The 16,882-nt window shown below is 40.6% G+C and overlaps 1 long non-coding RNA gene across 2 annotated transcripts in view; it reads right to left on the minus strand.

The window, feature by feature from the left end:
* LOC104147379 (uncharacterized) overlaps positions 1–16,882 on the minus strand; it is a 32,193-nt gene that overhangs the window by 14,862 nt on the left and 449 nt on the right. Inside the window, exons 2-3 of one of the 2 annotated variants that reach the window (XR_694891.1) lie at positions 15,303–15,399; positions 781–860 (exon numbers count right to left, since the gene is read on the minus strand). This is a non-coding gene — a long non-coding RNA (uncharacterized lncRNA). Of the gene's footprint in view, positions 1–780; positions 861–4,752; positions 4,832–15,302; positions 15,400–16,882 lie in introns of those variants that run through there. The other variant, XR_694892.1, reaches the window with a different exon arrangement.

The raw sequence follows: 16,882 nt of genomic DNA on the forward strand, positions 1-16,882 counted from the left end.
AATTAAACCGTGTTCCTTCTCTCTCTTGCTAATCCTCTATGTGGAAAAGGGAATACCCCATTCAACCTGGTATGCTTATCTTCCTAAAATTTATTAATAGTGTGAGGTATTCGTAAAAAATGTGTCTTTTTCGATATCAGCGTCATTACCTTTACTAATCAAAATGATCGTTGTAAAGGTAATAAAATGACTGTGCAATTAGCACTTAAGCTCCTAAAGATCTGTTGATTACAAGAGAAAATCCAAATTTCTCTGTCTGAAGTATACTTCAGATAAACTTTCGGCTTCAAGTTTAGGAATCGGGGACATGACACAGTCAAACACTCACACTAGGCACAGCAAAAAATCTCTGCATTCTTTTTTCTTTATATGGCCTTCCTTGGGGATGTTTTTCCAAGTATATGTCTTCATCAAAAGCCAATTCTCCTACATATGTCCATGCCAGGGCTTTCTGCCTGGTTCTCTGATGAAAGCTCCTGTAGGAGTCCACCGGATCCACCTCACTATGGCAATTGCTATGAGTGGTGCCTGCGGTTTTTGTTTTGTACTTGTGTACAGTTCCAGCAAGAGAAATTGCCCTAACAATACTAATGCCCTACCACACAGCAGGAGTCTGCTTTAATTTGTTTTCAAATTGCCAAGAAAGAAAATGTTTCATGAAACTTTGGAACTAGGACAGAGTGGTAAGTGGGCCTGGAATGAAATGAGATGATATTTTCAAGTCTGTTTCCTTCTTGCACCACTGACTTTCTTGAGCTTTGTGGAAGTCTCAGAACTTACCAGGACTCAGAGGAGGAGGATTTCTGTGGGTCCTCATGAAGGCAGAAGTTGCTTGTGTCGGCTGAATGCCGTTAAGAGTTCTGAAAATCAAGGGTAAAAAATGTGCACAGAAAGCAAAATAATGTAACAAACAAATAGCTCTGCAAACTGAAACAATCCCCTAGGCACAAATTCAACCGTTCACTAACCAAATTTTGCTGAATCTCTTTGCTCTGCATGCATTGCCTCATATTCACTCTTTTTTTTTTTTCCAGTGCTCTCTGTGGAAGCCTTCATATACAACCCATTGCTGATCTCATTGCAAAATGGAGAAATTGGTGTTTTTCACTGGGATGCATTACATGAGCTATTGAGTATTTTTAACATTCCACATTAAAAATTCACACAAACTCTCACATATTTAATATTGTAGGCCTTCAATATTTGCTCAGTGGTTTCATATTAAAGGTATTGGAGCACTGGGTCTATAATTTTACAGCGTGGCCACTCTACTCTTGAGTTTTGTCTCCTTTTCTATTTATGTCTCCAGCTAAGGCTTTGGATTTTATAGAAGAAATTCTTCCTAAAAAACCTTCATTTCTAGTTCAGTAACATTCTTTAGCAGATTTATTTCATTTTCAATTCTGTCTCTGACTTCCCCTAATACAAAACATATTTCAGAAAGTAATTGGAAAGACAAAACATGCAATTACTAATAGTGGGTGTTCCCTGAACGCCCACGTACATAATAAATGGCAGATTTTTTGCATTGTTTGCTTGTTTCACTTCTCCTTTAATTGTTGCTGATAGATTTGAATGTTTCTTCAGAAGTAATAGCTGGCAATTATTCCATGCTGCTGTACTAATTAAAGAAAAGTATTGTTGATTGCCAAATTAACCATTGCAGATTTACAGGGTACTTTGGAACCAAAAGGTATTACATATAACAGGTCTTTCATTTAGTCTCCTGGACGCAGTTTTATTGCTTACTGGTGCTACAGTGAACTTGCAGACATTTCCCCCTTAGACTAGGCTTTTTTTTTTTTTTCTGGAATAGTCTAACAGATAATTCTTAAGTTTCATTAGCATATGGATACTGAAAAGTTATTCCTCAAACTTGATCCTCATTCTTAGATCTGGATCACTTATAGCTGTCATTTTAACTTGCATTACTTCTTGCAGAGAAGTTATATGATGAGTGCATTGGCATCTTCTTGATTTTTATTCCATTTAGAATTATTCCTTGGGCTAAAATTCCTACTAGCAGTTTTTCACCTCCTCTATGGTATTAGTCCAAAAATTCTGGTCAGTCAACTAGTTTTTTCCTTAGATTTGACTTTTCAGAGGTGACAGAGAGAAAATTTCAATTTATTACCTTGATCTTGAATAAAAGCTACTCTTAATCATATGTTTACTTAAAGTCTCTTACTCATTCTTTCCTTGCAATTCACCTTCATCATTTCAATAGGTTGTTACTTTTTCTCTTTGTACAAAAAGGCACACTTTTTCCCCACTTGTTTTGTCTCTGTCACAGTTCCTTGATCCAATTGCTGCTTTTTTTGTTTGCTTCTTGAAACAGGTTTGGAGACTGATAAATTTTTTCTCCAAGGGGGCTGAAACAGGACTCACCCCAGCACTTGGGAAGTGAGTCCTGTATTGCTGTTCTGGTTGGTCTAAGTACTTCTGGTCAGACAAAATCATCCTTATTCAGTAAAACATTTTAAGAATAGTGTTTAGCAACCAGCTCTTCCAAAAGACCTATGCTGTGTAGAAGCAGAAGAGCTATTGAGAACACATAGCCACTTTAAAAAACCTACCAAAACGCCTGTTCTTTTAAGTGCAAAGCTGTTCCATCTTTCTCAGAATATAACTGTCATGATGTGCTGCTACAAAACCGATCAGCATTCTGTTAAATGTGCCTTAGGGTCACGCTTTAGCTCTAACGGAGTTTACTCTTATACTGCATTACACCTTGCAGATAATCCAGCCAAATTAATGTTGTTTTCACGATCTCTCTCTTTGATGCCACAATAGTGTCCTTTGACTGTGGTCACATTAAACTATTTTTCTTCTCAATTATGAGTAAAAACAGGTATAATATGAGATAAAATTATAATTAGCATCCTGTCAAATGTAAACCATGGAGAGCAACTTATATGCAGTAAAATACATTGAGGTTTGTAAGTACTGGATTATAATGTAGTACATTACATTTAAACCCTGCTACTATGCACATCATGTATGCAGATGGAGCCTATGCATCAGAACGATTTAGTTACATTCTGCAGCAATGCTGTTAATTTTCTGTGTCATGGAAAAAATTGGTTGTTTAGCAAATGGTAAATTCATAGAGAATTTGCGACACCAGTATGAAACTCCTAGGGAAGCATTTGGAAAATATTCATCAAGGATATTTTCTCTCTTGCATTTTTGTTGCTGCTTAAATATCCTTTTGCTGTTTAATTCCGTTACGGATGCTCTCCAAATTCAGAAGACTGGCTTTGGGACTTGTATGATAGGCCTCCTAACCTAAACAACAGTCCACATCATTTTTGCTTTTTAGAAACAGTAAAGATGCAAGAGCTCTTCACAGTGAAGAGGGATTAAAAAAAAAAAAAAGGCAATACTTGTTAGTTCATTAGAAAATGCACTGAGGCCAAAGCCTAAAGGGGTGTCTTGACTAGGGTCTTATGGGCTAAGTGTCATGGCTAGAAGTCCTTTTGTGACCAAACGGCATCACAGGCATCACACTCCTGCATTGGGAAGAGACGTAGTGCACAACATCCATTTTCTTCAAAAACAACATAATGACCTCATTCCCCGTAGCCAGTGAAAACACTGGCTTTGCTGGAGGTGCTGTACTGACAGAAACAACTTCCAGATAAAAGCAGTGGGCACCAGGGGACTTCTCTGGCTCCCCTTCTCCAGTTCTTCATGCACAAGGACTTTCCTTCACCACAGAGACTTTTTAAACCTTTTCCCAAACCACCCTCACTCAGGACTCTATCCCTGTACTGAGGCGATATGAGTAGTCTCTCACGGACCCCTGAGATGCTGTACATAGAGTTACACCTCTTACACAGCATTTACAGGAAACTATATTGGTTTCACCACTCAAGAAGTAGGGCACATGATAGATAAGGATGTAATAGAAATTGCTAAGGTGTGATCCACGTCTTATTTTTGGAAGTTTGTTCACAAAATGCTGTATTGATTGTAAGAAAAGAAAACAGAACAATCTTCACAGCAAGAGCAAAACCCACCATGAAACCATTCACTCAGCGGCAAACAACATCAGCTGTTTTCCCATTGTTTTATGATATTGATTCTTAGATTGGAGGCAGGAAAGCACATACTAAGCTTTCCTCACTCTCACCCTTTGTGAGATTGTGTAGTCTATTGCATTATCTAGTATGAAGTTTTTTAGCACAAAATCAGGTTTCTGCTCTCTGGAGTTCTTGCAAATACATTATTCCCAGTAGTCCGACCTGGGCAGTGAAGAAGAAGCTATTGTCTGTGCCCTGAAATGCAACTATTGTGTATTACAAATTCTTTTACAATTAATTTCAAAGTCTTATCAGCAAGCGTATGTCCTCCTACAGCAATGCTCATACCTGCATTAGTGTATTTGCCACAACTGGAGTCGTCAGTTGGGTCAGATAAACAATAGTTCTTTTGTCTCTCTCTATTTGCTCACCTTGTACAATGGAATTGTTGGTGCAAATGCTGATATACCGATGTACACATCACTCATTTGTCTATATGAATGTATATACATCATCACTTAGAACTCAGCTCATGGACTATTTGTGGTGTCATGCTGTAAAATGGCCTGATAACCATTCAGCTTATGGAATAAGCTCCTGGAAATGGAAAGGAAGAGTGGTTTGTAGTCTTTGCATGGCTTCAGCACAGTCTTTTTTTGCCACAAGGATAATAAAACCGTGGTACAGAAAAAGTTACTGGCTGTAACAAGAAATTAAGCATACTCACCACTTTTGCACACTTCTGCTCACTGTGATGCCTGTGAACATCAGTATTTCCTTACAGCATCTCAGACATGATGAGAAACTGGGGAATAAACAAGTAAATCAGGTAAGTTAAAAAGATACAAAGTGTCTGGAAAATAGCTGTCCAAACCTCCCTTACTGGAAATAGAAGGGGATCTTTCCTGTCCTGAAAGTGTGACTGGGCCAGGGAGGAAAGCTACGTGTTTCTTGCCTGACAGAGTGCTCTGGGCAGGTGAAAGCTTTGTGGAGGGGTAGAAGACTGTGCTTTCCCTGAGTGCAACTGCACAAGTCCGCAAGAAGATCAGAGAAAGTTGCTCCACCTCAGAGCTCTGCTTGACATGGGTTCAGTCATGGTTGCATATATCATATTTTCTTCCTAGGTAAATCGCATGAGAGCCTAGGAAAGAACTTCAGACGCTATTGTGTGCATATTGTGAGACACACAGTCTCTCATAGTTAAACAGGTAGGGAAGTAAACCTTATCCTCTGTGGCAGCCACATCTACTGCTGTTAGCAGATATCTGCACACTCAAATGGGAAATTTGGTCATTAAATATGCTTTCCAGAGACTCATGAACATACAGTAGTCCATAATCTGCTGCTTATGACACACATCAGAAACCCGTGATCTGGCATACGTCTGCAGCACTTACAATAGCTTTAAATCATATTTACCTTTACCAAGTTGATCAAATAATGTGAGATTGCAGAAAGATATACAACTTAGGAGTCAATACCCTTTCTTTCTTGTAGTACTGGTCTGCACTCATAGGTTTGTCCAGGATTTCCTAACTTATTTGGTTCCAAGTCCTTATATGGAGGGGGCTAATCCAGATGCCCTATAGTCTTGAAGACCTTAAGCCGTGCTCCTAGTGCACAAGCTTGGCTGCTACAAGTTGGTTGGGCGTATTCCTGTATGAAGTCACGGACAGTTATGTTACAGCTTCCTTTTTCCTCTCCACCATTCACATAGGTACTTCTTCTCTTTTACTACTCAGCTCTGCCTTTCCTGGAAGGAAAATCCCAGTTTTGAATGATCCTCATTATCATTACTTTAATATTTGCTCCTTTCACAACAGAACCATAAGTCTAGTTGTGTGGCTGGATTCCAACAATCCTAGTTTCCCCTAAAGCTTTAAGCAAATGCCACATTTTTCTGAGCTTTTTGGCCCATCCTGTATTTCAGCATTTTGACAGCTCTGTCTCCTCCTCCCTTTGAAATGGCTGCAGTTGACATGAAGCTATTCCATTGCTGACTAGTGAAAAAAAGCATTAAGATGAGAAGCATTACTCAAACTTGCATTTTGATGTCATCAGCATTGATGTCATCACTGATGTTTCTGCAAAGCGTGTTAGAAGCTGTATAGATTTGCTTTTATACAAGTAGATACTTTGGTTTCTCTTCTCCTTGCATGAGCATGGAGGACTCTTTATCCTCTTTCTGGTATGATCAAGAGCTCTGAATCAGTCTATGTAGAGCTCTTATAAGGCACTAAGAGAGTTATTAGGCTGATAGCCAAGACTAGTTGGGAAAAACAGGAACAAAACCCTCTCTCTACACGGCAGTCAGCTGCCAATTTTCAAGGCGCTTTCATGCTGTTCTTTCAACTGCCTGGAAATTATCTGCTCTGCAAAATGGACGGAAGGATTAGGCAGCTTGTCATTACCACATAATTTCCTCAAAGAAGAGCTGGCTCACTCTTCCTTTTCACACCATTAACGAGTTACTTGAGCCAGAAAGCGCAGCTTGTAACTATGATTCCGTTAAAAACTCTTTCTGAAGATTCCTCTGATCTTTTTTAGTAACAAATGGACAAACTTTGACCCGGGATGATCTCTTCAACAGTTGCCTAATAAACCTAATGAAGCGCGAATTTGCCACAGGCACACTTCAGACAGATTTCTGTGACTTGCTGTTAACATAGTCCTCGGGTATGCTATTGTATGTCTTTCTGACTTACATAAAATCTGTACCTAGGTACCGATCTGTGCTGAAGGGTGACCTGTCTCTGCTGTTGATATCCTAGGCTTTTACCATGTACGTTGGTGAGGTCAAAAAGTACAGTCTGTCTTAGTAGCCAGAGCTTAAGAAAAACTAAGAACCATAAGGATTGCAAGGATTACACTGCGTATACTGTAAGATTTATATAGTGGAACTCCTGAACACTTATGAATTAATTATAATTAATTTATACTATTTTTTGCAGGAACATTTGTGCGGTTAAATTTAGTCGTCATGAAGACGTTCACAAAATAATTTCTCAGTTTGCATGATGCTTCCTAAAAAAACAGTCACCAATCACCACGGAAGTAAGGTTGATCGGTTATATAATTTCTCTCAAGAGGTATCTTTTGATTTTTTTTGATTTGACAGACTTAACTTATTCTTTATGCAAGTCTAATTACGTGTTACAATATTTAAGAAAAAACGTGGAAGGTGATCTTAGGTAATTACTTTCACATGAATCTTCCAGTGAAAATTGAAGTACCAAAGTATGCATACAAAAATCTTAAATTATTTTTGAAAGCAAATTAAAGTAGTATTTAAACCACAGTTACAGAGACAAGGTTTAGAGTAACTGACTTGAGATACAAGTTGAAGGACCTGAGTTTCTTAGAGATGTGATGAAATTTAGTTCCTGAGGTTCAGGCACTGGTGACCTAACGTGCAGAATCACTCAACCCTTGAGGAAGTCTCGATCCTAACAACCGATAAGAAACAATTTTGATGTCATGGTTATTCCTCCAGCTGAACCACATCCATAATCTGTTCCTACAGCTTTGGTCTGGAGGCCACTTCTCTGACTGGCAGACTATTTTAAGCCTTCATCATCTGTTTAACCAGAGGAGGAGAGCATAATAATTCTGTTCTTTCCTTCTTCATCAAAGCGCAAGAAAGCAAAGCAAAAACAGGTGCAGTTTTGCTGGCAGGAGGCTGCACTAAGCTTTTTTTTCCCTTTTTTTTTTTTTTACTAAACTTTTGATATTGAAAAGATAGATCGTGAAAAATTAGTATAAGTGAATGACTACTCCATTGCATGCATGAGAAAATCCTTCTGTATTTAGGTAGCCGTCAGTTGGTGAAAGATCAACATACAGTGGCAATGAGAAGTGGTCATGGAAATCAATTGAACCAAAACTACATGAACAAGCAGTCAGGAAATTAGATATGGCCAAAGGAAGGAGAATACCAGAGATTCTTTGCTGTTTAAAATAAGAATGAAACTCCTAAAGTACTTTCTAAATACTGATTCATTGATCTCTTACTAATGAAAAGTTCTGTCTCTAAGCTGTGTTTTAAGCTGCCGGTTTCTCTCCCAAGAATACTCACAAAGCAACCAGATATCAGTGTTAGCACTTTTATTGCTTCACCTCTGAAAGTGTTTCCATGAAAAGAACTACATTTTTGTCTCGGAAACTCATCTGTTCCTGAGAGTTGATACCCTATCTGAAGCCAGAATTCATGTAAAATCAAAACCGCTGCGAGTAGATAAGTTATCCCTCAAAATCCAGGACCAATATTCTTCAAGGTGTTCCAATGAATCCTAGCATGTTAAGATGTGTCTCAATGCTATATGTTAGACTGTAAAAGCTTATTTCCAAGGTGCAGTAGTGGCTAACTCTTCCCGCTGGAGTAGGGAAATGGAGCTTTTTCATCTACAAAAAAAGCAATCAGAAACAAGAGGGGAGGAACATCTGGTACTAGGTTGTTCCCTCTATGCCACAGTGGCCAAAGCTCCCCAGGGCACACTGTGAACATCAGGCTGTGAGGAAAGAGGGGTGTTCACCAGCATGAGTGAAGATGTGGTGCTGTACCTGGAAACAATTTTGCATAGTTTACCCATCAAAGACCGATCTTGAGCTTGGGATTTCAAAGGAGCAGTGGAGGTGATGGCTTCTATCAGACTAACCCGTATTTTATACTTAAAAGGATAGAACCTGATTATCCTGACTGCTTTCATATTTAACCATCCTCCGTACGGGTCTCCTCTTTTCCCTTCTTCCTCCTCAAGCACAAGGCTCATAGCAGATGTCTGACTCCTCTCAGCAAGATTTAGGCAGGGTCCAGCCTCCTCAGCTGGAGCAAAGAGACGCATCCAGGCAATTTAGATGAGAAGGTAACACAGAGGTCAACATATTAACCCTGAGCCTTGCAAGGCATCTGTATGTGATCTGACATTCCTGCCTTTGGAACAGTGCTGCCTATGGAGTTCCTAAATTCTTCCATACTATATTTATACAAGTTTTTATTAAAAAAAAAAAAGAAGAAGAAGAATCTACCAAGTTCCAAATGACTCAATGAAACTTTTCTTGCTGTCTTCATGAAGCTTTCCAAGACTAAAAGATCTGCCTCACCACCAGTCCTCCATTATGAAAAAATAGCAGCTGCAGCACACTGCTCCCTGAGGCTGCACGTGCACAGAGCTGTTTGAGAGGCTTATCAGAAATGGCCTGTTACAGATCTATTTTTCTTCAAAAAAACAGAACAAAACAAAACCATTTGCTTAGTAAACACTAACAAGGTCACCAAAGGACTTCTTCAATATTACCAGCTAAAATGATTTCCACAAGACTCACAACGTTCAGCATTTTGCAGGTCTGTTCATTTGTTTGTTTGCTTACTTTTTGACTCATTTGTTGGTTTGAGAATTGAAGGAGAAGCTCTATTTTTATTATTTTCAATTTTTTAGTTCTTCTAGCTCGGAAGTAAAACTTGGAAAAACAAGCAATTCTATCCTGTAGACCAAGTACCCTAATGTTAAAGATGAAGATTCCTAGTTGATGTTTCAGAAGAATTTCAGGTCCTTTTTTCAAAACTTCAGCCATTGACTCTTGATTTTAAATGCTACAGTATTCTATTTTTATACAGTTGATTTACACAGATGTGAACATTTTCAAAATTAAGTTAATTAGTATTATTTTAATAAAATTAATTGTTAAACTTCTCGCTTGAAAATTTTAGTTTTGGAACGATGTGCAATTCTGTTCTTCTCCAGAGAACTGACAGGACATGATTCATTGCCAACTGAAATCTCTCAGAGCATACAGAACCGTTGTGGTACACATCTTAGCAGTCCTTCCTATACTGATAGATTCTGTATGGAGTGGTCAACATTTCAATGTCCTCTGCTAAAGTAATTGAACTTGACAGAAATCTTTACTGTGGTTTCAGAGAAGCAAAAGAAAAACGATGCAGAAAGCATTGAAAACTGCACCTTATTTCTTCTTCAAAGCCTGAATTTTTGCCACACTCCAGTGAAATGGAAATATCTTGCATGCATTTGCACATTACAAATTTAAATGGCTGCCTGTTGCGTGAGTGATATTTTTATGCTATGCTGTGCATCTTTGATATGTTATCATTTTGCCTTCTGCTCTTTTGCATCCTGGATAGTCATTCACACCTGTACAAAAAAGGTGTAAAGAAACTATTTGATAGGATATCACTTTGGATGTCTAAGCAGCTAAAGATACTAAACTCAGTAAAAGTGGAACTTACTATGTTGTATTAGTAACAAAGGCTGACGTCAGATAGAGCAAGTGAGAGGAAGCTCTGGTCAGCTTGGTTGGAGTGAAAAGGAGATTGCTAATTTGCTTGTCTGGGATGCTGTCATGGATGGCTATGTGCTTTTTAGGAAAGACAGGCCAGGAAGGCGAGGTGGTGGAGTTGCCCTTTATGTGAGGGAGCAACTAGAATGTATGGAGCTCTGCCTCGGGGTGGATGAAGAGCAAGTTGAGAGCCTATGGGTAAGGATTAAAGGGCAGGCTAACATGGGTGACACTGTTGTGGGGGTCTACTACAGGCCACCTGATCAGGAGGAAGTCATCGATGAGGCCTTCTACAGACAGCTGGAAGAAGCCTCACGCTCACAGGCCCTGGTTCTCATGGGAGACTTCAACCACCCTGACATCTGTTGGCAAGACAGCACAGCTAGGCACAAACAGTCAAAGAGGTTCCTGCAGAGGATTGATGATAATTTCTTGACTCAGGTGGTGGAGACGCCAACGAGGAGAGGTGCAATGCTAGACCTTGTACTAACAAACAAAGAAGGTCTAGTTGGAGATGTGAAGGTTGGGGGCAGCCTTGGCTGCAGTGACCATGAGATGGTGGAGTTCAGGATCCTGCGAGGAGGGAGCAGGGCAATGAGTAGGGTTGCAACGCTGGACTTCAGGAGAGCTGACTTTGGCCTCTTCAGGGACCTACTTAGGGGAATCTCCTGGGGTAGGGCCCTAGAAGGAAGAGGGGTCCAAGAGAGCTGGTTAATATTCAAGCGTCACTTCCTCCAGGCTCAGGATCAGTGCATCCCTCTGAGGAAGAAGTCCAGCAAAGCGGGCAGGAGACCTGCATGGATGAGCAAGGAACTGCTGGCAAAACTCCAGCAGAAGAAGGAAGTGTACAGAATGTGGAAAAGGGGACAGGCCACTTGGGAGGAATACAGGGATGTTGTCAGAGTGTGCAGGGATGCGACAAGGAAGGCTAAGGCCCAGTTGGAATTAAATCTGGCAAGGGATGTCAAGGACAACAAGAAGGCCTTCTTCAAATACATCAATAGCAAAAGGAAGACTAGGGAAAACGTGGGTCCGCTGCTGAATGGGGCGGGTGCCCTGGTGACAAAGGATACAGAGAAGGCAGAGTTATTGAATGCCTTCTTTGCTTCCGTCTTCACTGCTAAGGCCAGTCCTGAGGAATTCCAGACCTTGGAGACAAGAGAGGAAGGCTGGAGAAAGGAAGACTCTCCCTTGGTGGAGGAGGATCAGGTTAGAGATCTTTTGTCCAAACTTGACATCCACAAATCCATGGGCCCCGATGGGATGCATCCACGAGTGCTGAGGGAGCTGGCAGATGTTATCGCTAGGCCACTCTCCATCATCTTTGAAAGGTCCTGGAGATCAGGAGAGGTGCCTGAGGACTGGAAGAAAGCCAATGTCACCCCAGTCTTCAAAAAGGGCAAGAAGGAGGAGCCAGGAAACTACAGGCCTGTCAGCCTGGCCTCCATCCCTGGAAAGGTGAGGGAACAGCTCCTCTTGAAGGTCATCACTAAGCATCTGGAGGACAAGAAGGTGATCAGGAGTAGTCAGCATGGCTTCACCCAAGGGAAATCATGCTTGACCAATCTGATAGCCTTCTATGACGGAATGACTGGCTGGGTAGATGAGGGCAGAGCAGTGGATGTTGTCTTTCTGGACTTCAGCAAGGCTTTTGACACTGTCTCCCATCACATCCTCCTAGGTAAGCTCAGGAAGTGTGGGCTAGACGAGTGGACAGTGAGGTGGATGGAGAACTGGCTGGATGGCAGAGCTCAGAGGGTTGTAGTGAATGGTGCAGAGTCAAGCTGGAGGCCTGTGGCTAGTGGTGTCCCCCAGGGGTCAGTCCTGGCTTTCCCGTCTTGTTCAATATATTCATCAATGACCTGGAGGAAGGGACAGAGTGCACCCTCAGCAAGTTTGCTGATGATACTAAACTGGGGAGAAAGGCTAACACACCAGAAGACTGTGCTGCCATTCAGAGGGACGTGGAGAGGCTGGTGAGTTGGGTGGAGAGGAACTTGCTGAAGTTCACCAAAGGCAAGGGCAGGGTCCTGCACCTAGGGAGGAAGAAGCCCATGGAGCAGGAGAGGCTGGGGGTTGACCTGCTGGAAAGCAGCTCTGCAGAGCAGCACCTGGGTGTGCTGGTGGACAACAAGTTAAACATGAGCCAGCAGTGTGCCCTTGTGGCCAAGAAGGCCAATGGTCTCCTGGGGTGCATTAGGCAGAGTGTTGCCAGCAGGTCGAGGGAGGTGATCCTGCCCCTCTATTCAGCCCTGGTGAGGCCTCCCCTGGAGTACTGTGTCCAAATCTGGGCTCCCCAGTACAAGAGAGACATGGCACTACTGGAGAGAGTCCAGCGGAGGGCTACCAAGATGATTAGAGGGCTGGAGCATCTCTCCTATGAAGAAAGACTGCAAGAGCTGGGCCTGTTCAGCCTGGAGAAGAGAAGATTGAGAGGGGATCTCATCAACGTGTACAAGTATCTGAAGGGGGAGTGTCAAGAGGATGAGGCCAGCCTCTTCTCCGTGGTGCCCAGCAACAGGACAAGAGGCAACGGGCAGAAACTGAACCACAGGAAGTTCCATCTGAACCTGAGAAAAAACTTCTTCACTGTGAGGGTGACAGAGCATTGGAAGAGGTTGCCCAGAGAGGTGGTGGAGTCTCCTTCGCTGGAGAGATTCAAAAGCCGTCTGGACGTGATCCTGGGCAATATGCTCTAGGTGACCCTGCTTGAGCAGGGAGGTTGGACTAGATGATCTCCAGAGGTCCCTTCCAACCTAAACGATTCTGTGATTCTGTGATTGTCAGTAATTAACAGATAATTCTGTAAGTGAGTGAAACAATGAAGCCACATTCTTGTTGCATTCTTCCAACTAGTTCTGTTCTCCATGCTCGTCAAGACTGACTGAAATTGGCCAGTAGATTAAAACCTTTTGGGACAGAGGAGGAAGGATATTGACAACGTGCAAATATAGTGAGAATACATAAGTAATTATCTACACAGTAACTTTGGCTAAGAACATCCATGTATGACCAGCATAAGCTTAGTTTCCTGCCCAAGCACAAAATTCTTTTTTAACCTCAGGATCTAGTGGAAAACTTGTTCTTAAGTTACTACTTTGCTTAATACTGATATGTCTTGCTGTTCCCTGAAGTACAATAAAGAATCTCAAACCTCTCAAACAGCCTCCTCATACACAAGAGCTTCTACAAGAGCTTGGACCTGTTCTGGTCCAAGTTCTATTACTTTCACAAATACCTTTCATTCGCTTTCAGTATTTTTTTTAAATATTGTAGATCTGCTTACTTTTGCTTTCTGTGAATAGACCGCAAAAAAGTAAGTAGTTTCTACACTTGCACAACTTGTACTATACTTTTGCTGACATCGTTTTGCAGAGTGGTGCTTACAGAAAACCATGAAATCATGGTGCGAGAAAATCAAACCATTAAATTCAACAGTGTAATTCTGCATTCAGCCATCACAATCCTTCTTTGGAGCGATCCAAAGAGATATTTCATGCTTACTAGGGGAAGGAGTGACAGAAAGAGGGGTGGAATGATTTTTTCAGAAACATAATCTGTTCAAATATATACACTCAATCTCACTGTTAGTCAACAGAAGCATAAAAAGAGTGGTAAAAGACATACCTAGGCACAGTTTATAGAATCGTAATTCTTTATTGAAATAAGATTAAAATAGATGGATATGTTTGAATATTTTTATAATGCATTTTGAGGTTCTGTCAAAAGTGTATGGATTGTGTACCTGGCAGAGGGAGCTCCTATTACTCCAACACAGGAAGATGAATAGCAAAAGTTGAGGTCTAGCTGGGATTTTGGGGGGAGGCGAGGAAAACAGGGCTGAGAACACTTCTTTTTATCCCTCCAGAGAAGAAGAAAAAGGTAAGATATCCAGTGATCTTGTCAGATTCCAGAGACTGATGGGCTGTGGTTTCCCAGATCTCATTTGTACAAATACTGTGGGTACTTTCAGCAGCACTTCTGGCTTTCAGAGATGCGCCCATGCCTCAGAGCTGGGAGAGGTGCATTTCAGCTTTGCCCTGAGTTTGGCAAAGTGTTCCCATTTCAGTGTCAGCAAGATTTCACTACACTGCTCATTTGACAGAGAGGTCATTTATGCAGCTTTTCAAATTTCGGCTTTCACCTAGTGCTCCTTCTGTGATCTAAGAGCACATTTTCCAAGATATTGTCATACCCCAAATTGGGTTGCAAGTCCATTTTAGTGCCTATTTCTTAGCTTATCTGAGAGACTTTCCTCAAAACCTTCACTCACTGATTCTGCATGATGCCACCTTTTCCCTCTGCTAAAGGATGGAGATAAAATAAGAGGTCAGCACATGAGCAATTTCCTGCTGACATCGGAGTGCAGGAGGAAAGAGAAATCATAACAATGAATATACACAAATACTACCCATAATGAAGGCTCATTCCGATGAGGAAAATGATGCTCATTTATCGAGGCTATTTTGTTTACCTTGCAGCCAGGATGCCATATAAAACTTTTTATTCTGCACTGATCTTCCTCAGATATTCTTTTCCCTCTATCCCCATCCATCCTCCAGAATAACATCAATTTTATTGTCATCTTTCAGTACCTTTGTTTGTGTCCAGACAACTGAGCGGCCAGATGATGCACTGAGGGTCCATCATGATAACGTTTCAAAATTATGGCAATCTACAAGCACATCTACACATTTAGAAGCATCTATATGTTCACGGTATAACAACAATTGCCACTCAGGGCTGCTTTCTGAAGCATAAAAGCACTGTGTAGTCACAAAATATCCAAATAGGTTCCATAATTACTTGAATTGGAATTGTCATTTGTTTAACAAACATACAGAAAACTGAAAACATATGAAGTCTAATGTGCTATTTTAAACACAATATATTTTAGTGTTATTTTACACAATTCCATGGAGTTTACGTGTATTTTAATATTAACTAAGATAACCGACTTATGAGGGAAGTAGAAAAGCTTACCAAGATGTCACTCAAGTGACTGTGTGAATGAATAATGGCCAGACACAAGAGTCAGTCCTTTCCACTGGCAGATCTCACTTGATGGCAAGCAAGGTACCTAAGTGAGTTTAAACCACAGACATTAACTGAAACCTATCATTGTAACTTCCACGAACTTTTATATATTTATATTCATATTAGGTTGATCTTTTTCCTTCTTTCTTTGAAAAGGGATAAGTTATTCCATGCAGAAAATGCAACTACATAGATGGAGAGTTTTTCAAGGCATCAAGGCTTCCTAATTGCTTTGTAGCAATAAATGCACATATTTTCAAAAATTTGGGTCTTACTCACTCAGGTATGGTCGTACAGCAGAAAATGAATCTGAAGGAAATGCATTAGCCTTTAGACCATCCTCCTTCCTTCCAGCATTTCTAATCAGATGACCTTCCTCATCTATGTGCCAGATTAATGGATTTCAACCTGCATACCTCTTACATAAACAGGACAGCACACTGAGGGACTCTCAAACAGTAACTAAGGAAATCCAGCCTGCTGCCTGTCAGCCTGTATTTGCTAACGGGGGAAGTACAATCTCCACTGACAAACTGAAAAAAACTTTGAAAACCTCTAAGCTAAATTAATAAAATTTCACTGCAATGAAAATAAAGTGGAACTGGTGTGCTTTAAGCATAAAAAGTGCTGCACAAAATGAGCCATCCCGTTCTTTTCTTTGTTATCATTTGATGGAAGTGTCTCAAGGAGTTCATTATTGGAATTGTGATAGCACCTGGAAAAGACAAACACATTGAAATGGAGATTGTACTGTACTGGTGTCACTAGCAAGAGGTGGCTGAACTTTGTATTGATCAGATTTTTGTGGAGATCCAATTAAGAAACCAATTACGTGCAATGAATGATAGCCAGGATTGCCAACCTAAGTATAAGAACTTGCTTTCTATGACTGGCAAACTTCCTATCCTCCTTAATTTCAGAAAGATGGACTTGCTTTAAACATAAAATGGATACAGGTATTTATTATACTTTTTGATGGATTTCAAAAGTGTCAGCTGAAGCTCCTCCACTCTCACATAGCAACATTAATTGGATTGAACAGAAAGCTTCAGAATAGATCATATTAAACTATTTGGCAAGTGTTCCTTCCAGGAGGATTTAGAACTGCATTTATCTTAATTATTAATGTAAAAGCCATACAGAAATAAAATACCTCTTTTATTAAGACTAACTATAAGGAATCTGGGGATTCTTCAGCATTTCAATATTAATAATTTTAAATAAAAAGTCTGCATTTCCTCTATCACCAGAACAGATAACGTCTTCTCGGTGTAATGCAAAGAGTTTTGTGTCTTTAATAAGAAGATACATGTCCATAGGTTGCAGATGGAAAATAAGCTATACACAATTCAGCACTAACTAAAACTGTCAATAATAGTTCAGCGTATCCTGAAAGCAGTCCATCTCCTTTTTCTGTTACATATTCAGGAAAATAAAATAGCATTAATAAAATAGAAAGGACTATGTAGTTTATATCAGGAAAGGCAAAGCATTTTCTAGCAGCACTCCTCACAAGGCTTCCTTAT

This window comes from Struthio camelus, chromosome Z (genome assembly GCF_040807025.1).
Source record: "Struthio camelus isolate bStrCam1 chromosome Z, bStrCam1.hap1, whole genome shotgun sequence".
Taxonomy (NCBI): Eukaryota; Metazoa; Chordata; class Aves; order Struthioniformes; family Struthionidae; genus Struthio; species Struthio camelus.